This window comes from Sapajus apella, unplaced genomic scaffold, assembly GCF_009761245.1.
Source record: "Sapajus apella isolate SASKATOON/1434 unplaced genomic scaffold, GSC_monkey_1.0 scaffold96, whole genome shotgun sequence".
NCBI classification, from domain to species: Eukaryota; Metazoa; Chordata; class Mammalia; order Primates; family Cebidae; genus Sapajus; species Sapajus apella.
In genome coordinates, this window is record NW_022437036.1 from 997,902 (window position 1) to 1,005,604 (window position 7,703).

Consider the following 7,703-nt stretch of genomic DNA (forward strand, 5'->3'; position numbering starts at 1 on the left):
GTGGAGTGTGTGTTTGTGTCAGTGTGAGTGAGTGAGTGTGTGTAATAGTGTGTGTGTTAGTGTGTGGCTGTGAGTGTATGAGTGTGTGTGAGGGTTTAAGTGTGTGACTGTGTGAGTGTGTGTGAGTGCATGTGTGTGATTGTGAGAATGTGTATGTGTTTGTGTGAATGTGTGTCAGAGTGTATGTGTCAGTGTCATGTTTGATTGAGTTAATGTGTGTGTCAGTGTGAGTGTATGCGTGTGTATGAGTGTGTTAGTGTGAGTGTGAAAGTTTGAGTTTGTGTGTCAGAGTGTATCGGTATGAGTGTTTGAATGCGTGTGTGAGTGTGAGTGAATGTGTGTGATGTGTGGGTATATCAGAGTGTGTATGTGTTTGTGTGTGTGTGAGTGGAGTGTGTGTGAGACAGTGTGTATGTGTGTGTGAGTGTGAAGGGGGAGCATCCTGCCCACCAGAGTGCAAGCCAGCCCCGCCCCCGCTGCTGCCCGCCTTCAGCTGGCTCTGAGCGGTGGGAGGCGGGCCGGGGCTGGAGCCCGAGCCCGGGGCGCGGCCTGCGTCTTCGGTGCCGGGATTGGCAGGGGCGCCCTCCACCGCATTTCCGTTCTGCTCTGCGGTCGGAGGCTCCAGGGACGCCTGGGACGCGGATTCTTCCCCGGGCCGCTGCCCTCAGAGGAGGGGCCAGACCAAGGCTGGGAGGCGGCTTTGCTTCCACGCCAACGGGCCCTGGGTCTCCGTCTCAAAAAGGAAACGGTGCTCTGCGGACCGCGGAGCGCAGCTGACTGCGTTCTCCCGGCTGCATCCAAGAGGAAAAGTCCTCTTCCTAAAGCTGGGAGGGCTGGGCAGGGAGTTTTGAGGAGCAACAGCCTCAGAGCCCGTGGCTGGGCAGCGTGGGCGTCCTGTCCTCGGCTTCGGGGCGCAGGCGAGCTGGGGGCGGCCGAGGCACCGTGACCTTCCTCCCGGTGGGAAGGAGCTGCTGGAGCTTCCTGGGAGCCTGGCTGGGCCTGGGGAGATGACCTGAGGCTCTGTCACAGGCTGGGGCCCAGGGACCATCCGGGCCTTGCTGCAGTTGGTGTCTTTCCATGAGCAGCTCCCCAGTGGCAGGGGTCTTTTAGGAGACTGGGGGCAGACGGGCTGGAGGCAGGAATGGGGAGGGCAAGGGTGGTCGACTGGAATGCCTGTTGGACGGCCTCATGAAGGACAGGCACAGGCTTAGCCGATACCCGGGTTTGGAGCCTGGCCAGTGGCAGCTGGTGGTGCGTGGGTGTCGGGAAGCGAGGCTGCTTTGGGGGCACTGGTGATTGCTGTGAGGATGTGCTGGGGTGGACAGAGCTGGGGTTTGGGCAGGAGAAATGGGTGTTCCAGTCTCAGGTGCAGGGTGAGGCATGGGACCATGCTGGAGGGATGTGACTTCGGGGGCAGAGGGGTGAGTGGGGGTCATGTTCCTGGTTCACTTCTGCGGTGGACAGTAGACAGACGGGCACCCACGCAGGCCCTTGGAAATCTGGTTGCATCCAAGAGGAAAAGTCATCCTGGCTTGTGGCCACAGGGCTTCCCCAGCAGACCTGGGGACACTCCAGGGACTGGGCAGAGCCGTGTCCCCTCAGGGCCAGCCCCAGGGTCCCTGCTGAACCTCGGCAGGAAGCTGCCAAAGGCCTTTTGGCCTGGCCGGGTTGGCAGTCTGGCCGCCCACCATGCCTCCTCTGCCTTGGGGAAGAGACCTTGACACCCCCCACCACTCTAGTCACTGCATGTGGGCGGGGACCCGGGAGGAAGCGGGGTTGGGTGGCCTTTGTTTGTTTTGTGATGAGTGAGAATTGTGTATTACTGAGCTACAGGACAACGGGCCCAGGCGTCGCTTGTAGGAGCCTTTCTCCCCAAAGAACGCCGAGCAGGGCTGTGCTGCATCCGGTTCCCAGGCTCTGCCCTGCCACACAGAGGAGACCCGGGAGCCAGAGGCCCAGGAAGGGGTTTGGGGCCGGGTCCTGGCAGGACCACCAGGGTCACCCGCTTCCATGGTGGCGTGAGACTCACTGCTCACGCATGTGGCCACACATCATAGAGCACTGGGCCTCTGGGTGCCTTGGCTTCGAGATGAAAAAGACGCCCCCACCCCTGTGCTGCAGGGTGTCCACTCCAGAGCCAGACCTGAGGCTGCTCCTCAGGCTGAGACCCCTTAGCCGAGATGTGCGGCTTCCCCGGCCGCCAGCCCGGAACACACATGACTGTGCCGGGGGTAGGCAAAGCAGGTCAGGGCAAGAACTGCCCCCCTTGAGGGGCTCGCTTACCTTCCCCCCAGGGCTCCAGCAGGGCAGACATCCCTACTGGTAGGGGGTTAGCATCCTCTGGGCAGGATGGGGAGGCCTGGTGCTAAGATTTGAATCTTAATTCAGTGTCTCGAGCAGATGCCGTCAGCCAGCCCTGCCTGAAGGGGCGTGCAGCTGCACACGTGTCCTGTCCCAGGCAGCCCCCATCACAGTGCAGGCCCTTCAGTTTGGGCCTTCCCCCTTCCTCCACCCCACTGCCACCTGCCTCCAGATCTTTGCTGCAGACTGTCCCTCCACCTGGCACCCCGGCCTGCCGTGACACCCATGCCCCTGCAGCCTGTTGAAATTGCACCCTGGACCTGGCCAGAGCCTCCTCTGCCCTTGAGTGTGGGACCGTCCAGTCCCTGAGCCCTCCACCGCCAAGGCTCCACACACGGCCTCTCTGTAGAGACTGTCCGTGGGGGCCGCTGAGAGCTCAGGCTGAGCCCCCGCACCCAGGACACTGCCCAGGGTTGGGCTCTCTGTGGCCTCTGCCCTCTGGTGCCAGGATCTTTTCCCAATGTGTACACAACTGAGAGTCTCCTGTGAGCTGGCCTGCCCTGGCTGTGAGGTCCCACCAGGACACGGACAGCTGGGCTCTGCCCCCGGGAAAAGCATGCCCTCCATGCCAGCCAGTGCCCAGGCTGGCGGCATCTGCAGAGACAGGCGGATTCCGCCCTCCGTCAGCCCCCTCAATGGTTGATGTGAGCAAAGCAGCATGCAGGTCACCATGTGATTGTGCCAGGCAGGGGTTGGCAGGGGCGGGCAGGCGAATGTAGGGGTAGGCAGGGGCGGGCAGGTGCAGGTAGGGGTGGGCAGGGGCAGTGATACAGGGAGTGGGACCGGGGATGAGCTGCCAGCCACAGGTGGGTGTGGCACAGGCACAGACCCTGAGTTCTGAGTGAGGTGGGAGCTCAGCTGTCCCAGGAGTTGGGTCAGAAGGACAGGGCTGCACGACCTGAGTGAGGGGCTTGGGCTGCATCTCAAGGGGATGTCGGGAGAGACGGGTGAGGGGGCTGCTGGCACCCATTCTGCAGGGGAACAGGTGGCCTTGGCGGACAGCAGGCTGGAGTGGAGGGGCTCCCGGCCCTCTAGGCCTCTGCTGTGGTCTCCGTCTGCTGTGGGGGTCGGCCGGGCGGCCGGGGTGCCTTTGGCAGTTCACCTGCTCAGCGAGGCCTCGGAGACACGAGTCTCAGTGTCGTTTTAGGCCTGTTCAGTTTGCCTGACACACTGTTTACGGTCTTCATTGATAATGCGACTGTTGAGACCTGTGGGTCTCTAAGCTGTGACTCCTGTGTGGAGTTATCTGTGACGCTCCTCCACAGAGGCCTGAAGACACCACGCAGGGGAAGGACCCTGAGCCTCCTGCCACCGTGGGTGCCCTGGGCAGCATCTCTGTCCCTCTCAACTGGCCTTGCCTGGAAGCTCAGGGCACAGTGCTGTGGGCTTGGTCCCGACCCAGACACCTGCAGCACCCTGGAGTCCCGGGCAGGAGAACAGGGTCGGGGAGAGTGTCTCTCCAAGCAGGTGGTGGTCAGGCCATCTGAGGCCATCTGAGGCCTAGTGTTGGGTCCACCCTCAAACAGGGCTGCTGGGGGGCCGCCCGTCCCCGGAGTCGAAGCAGTGAGGAGGTCCCTCATGGCACTAGGCACCGTGTGGGCACTGGACAGCAGGGCGGGGTGGGGGGGTCTCACTGGAGGAGGCTGTCTCAGTGGGTTTCAGTGATTCTGTGAGTCCATTCTAGCCTCCAAGCGCTGTGCCTGGCCTGTCCTCTTCAGTGGGAGCGTTTGCAGGCAGCGAGGGCTGGGGAAGGAGCCGCAGTACCCTCGGCTGGGTGGGACTGGCCATGCCCAAGATGGCCTGGGATGGACAGGAGGACGTGGGTGAGCCGTGAGGCCGTGGTCCCCGCCCTTGACCAGCCCAGCCCGAAGAGCTCGCTGTCTGTGAACTGAGGATGGAGGCTGGGTGGGGACAAGGCCACACTGGGGAGGCCAGGGGCTTTGGGTGCCAAGCCTTGTCCCTGGAGGCCACGCCGTGCCCAAGAGGCCCATCTGGAAGCTCCATGGGAGCAGGGCCTGGGCCACTTTCCGGAGGGGCCAGCCTGGGGTCTCAGGGTGATCCTAGTGTGGCGGGAGAACAGTGCAGGGGCTGGATCTGCCCGGCTGGCGAGTGTGGGCAGCAGCTCCCTTGCCCAGTCTATTCCTCAGGCAGTGAGGCTGGCAGTCCCGGCACCGCTGAGCGACCCCATCAAGCTCCAGGCTTCGGCGACCCTGTGTTCCAGGCCCAGAGCTGGCCCAGGCAGGGGCCCTAGCTTGAGGGGGGTCTGGTCTTGGAGAATTCTGGAGATCACAGAAAGAACAATTTCCCTTCGAGGGTCATGGGGCATCCCTGAGCGACCGCAGGACTCTGAGTTGGGGCTGGCGGGAAGCTCCAAGGCCCTCAGAGCTGATGCGGCCTCTGCCTTTCTGCCCCCGCCCTGCCTGTCCCTGCCCCCGCCTCCCTCTGTCCACACCCCCATGCACACCCCCACGTGTGCACATGCCACGCTGTGTCTTTGTGTGCAGACATGGGACACATGTGCCCCCAGAGCCATCCGCGTCCCAGGCAGGCCCTCTGGTCACCTGGAGTCACTGTCCTCATGCGACAGTACCTGGCCTGTCAGAACTGGGCATTTCCAGTCTTCCCTGCCCTGGCAGATCACACTGCCTTGGGCGCGTCTGTGGCAGCCTCCCCTTCCTGTGGAGGACGCCGGGCAGGTTCCCAGGACTGAGAGCACAGAGGGTGTGTGGACAGGCACCCGTGGGTGTGGGTGAGGCCAGCCCCGAGGAGGTCTGCACCTGGGACTCTGCACACGTGTGTTGCTACGGCCAGGGCAGCTGGCGGCGGCTGGCACTTGGTTCTGCCGGCTGTACGGTATCCAGCTGTGGAGGCGCCGGCGGCTCACAGACCAGGAGCCCGAGGCGCTGGGTGAGTAGAGCCCGGCGCTCGTGCACAGTGTGGGTTCCAGGCGCCTGAGCTGCCTCGGCTGCCTCCTGGACAGCGGTGTCCTGCCTCGGGGCCAGCTCTGGCCTGGTCTGTGGCCCCTCCTGCCCCCCGACGGCTGAGTCAGTGATTGAGTCTCTGACTCTCCCCACCCAGCGGCCAGAAACAATGGAGCTTGGTCCCTGCCTGGGACTCAGTCGGAGGGATGGGGAGGACAGGTGCGTCCCCCGCACCCTGCCTCCTCGCTGACGTCTAGCAGTGGGAGAGTGGGGTCAGGGAGGGACCCCCTGCTGGCCTGTGAAAGGTCTTTGGCCGCAGGGAGTCCCTGACCAGCCCTGACAGCAAATGCCCCTTTGGTTGGGGATCAGCTGTCACCTGGGGAGGCGGGTAGAGACCCTCGGTGTGATGGGAAGGCCTGCCCCGTCCAGGCCAGGGCCCAGCCTCTCCAGGGGCTGGCGGGATGCTGGACAGATGGCCCAAGCTCGCTTGCAGGTGCAGGGAGCCACGGCAGCGCAGGAGAGTGGTTTCCGCCAGGCTGGGGCGGCCCGGAAACCCTGGCTGGCTGGGAGCCTTGGCTTGGCCCTGGGGCTGTGGGGCCTTATCTGTTGTGAAGTCAGGAAGATCCTGAGTCTTGTCGGCTGAGCAGGAGGCACGAGTGGGTCCTAGAAGCATCGTGTGCTTGCCCCATAGGGACACGTTTTCTGTGCGCCTGTCACTCACGTGCTGGGCCTCGGCGTCTGGCACCCTTGTGAACCTGTGTCCTTCCCTCCCACCATCTGACCCCGAGTGGTGTTTTCTGGGCTGTCTGTGTGTCTGTCTCCTGGTCCTACAATTCGTGATTTAGAACAGACCCCAAGTTCCCATTCTCCAGATGAGGAAACCTGGGACAGAGGGGATGGCACCTAATCCAGGGAGGAACGCTCTCTCAGGGACGGGAGGGGCCGGTCAGGGTCACTGGAGTTTTTTCTGGAACAGCCAATCGCACGGTCGGTGCTCAGCGCCTGCCTGGTGGTGGTGGAGCGGGACTTAGGGCCTGGTGTTCCTCGTCAAACAAACGTGTGGTGGGCGGGCATGGGGAGGAAGTGCCAGCTGCGTGCCTGGCTGGTGGGCTGGGCCTCCCTCAGATCCACCCTTCACGGTGCCGCCCTGCTCCTAGGTCACTGCCCTGGAGAAGCGGGTGTTGGGCTTCCTGGGGTACCGGCGGGCGCCCTGCTCCTAGGTCACTGCCCTGGAGAGGCGGGTGTTGGGCTTCCTGGGGTACCGGCGGGCGCCCTGCTCCTAGGTCACTGCCCTGGAGAGGCGGGTGTTGGGCTTCCTGGGTACCGGCGGGCGCCCTGCTCCTAGGTCAGTGCCCTGGAGAGGCGGGTGTTGGGCTTCCTGCGTACCGGCGGGCGCCCGTCCTGGCCAGCCTCGCCACCGTTGTCGTTCTCCTGGGACTCTTCGGCACCGTCGGGTACCGGCCGCGCCACACTGTGCTGGGTCCTGGGCCCAGCCCCTTTACGAGCGGGTGGGTTGGGGTGACCGGGATGGCAGCCCCCGCGGTGCCTCGCACCATCCTGCCCTGTTTTCCTGGAAGCCACTGAACACCCCACAAATGCCAACCCCGACCCCTGGGTTCAGACCTCTTTGCTGCCTGGACATCTAGGATTCCGGTTCGGACAGAGGGGCTTCTCCGAGGCTTCGAGGAGCAGCTGCATATACGGGAGCCCCAGGCCCTGAACGGCTTCGCTAATTCATCTCCTCGGTAGCCAGGGATGTGGGCACTGCCATGATCCCCGCTTTACAGACGGGAAAACGGCACAGTCACCGCCCCGAGCTTGGGGTGGGGCTTGGACCCTGGCAGCCCCCGCCCATGCTGTCTTTGCTGTGGCCTCTGGAGAAGCTGAAAGAATGTTCAGAAAAGCGTCTCTGCCCAGTCAGCGTTTTCCTTCCGCGAAGAACCAGATCACCGGTGTGGACCAGTGGTTTGGAGCCACCTTTTCCTGCAGAGAGCAGGTGGTGAACACCGCAGGTGCCATGGCCCTGCAGTCCAGAGCAAAAGCCGCCGCTGGCCGCGTACACACAAATGCGTGCAGCTGTGTCTGCAAAACTTTATTTACAAAAGCTGCTGTCGGCTCTTTGGGGCACTCTCCTGGGATGGTTTTTGGGGTGCTCTGCAGCGGAGGTCTGCCCTGTTCGTGTGCAGTGTCTGCCTGGTGAGGCGAGGACAGCCTGAGCAGCTCAGCCAGGAGGCTGTGTCCCTACACCAAACTGCGCTGGTGCCCCCTCCAGCTGGCTGTCCCCCCGCCTCATTCCTGGGGCGCCCACGTGGGAAAGCTGTGAGACCTGCCCTGCATGGGCTCGGGCGACCCCTTTCTCCACGCTGTGCATCTGGAGAGCACAGGCCACCCTTCCTGTGCAATTACAGACCTTACCCCTCT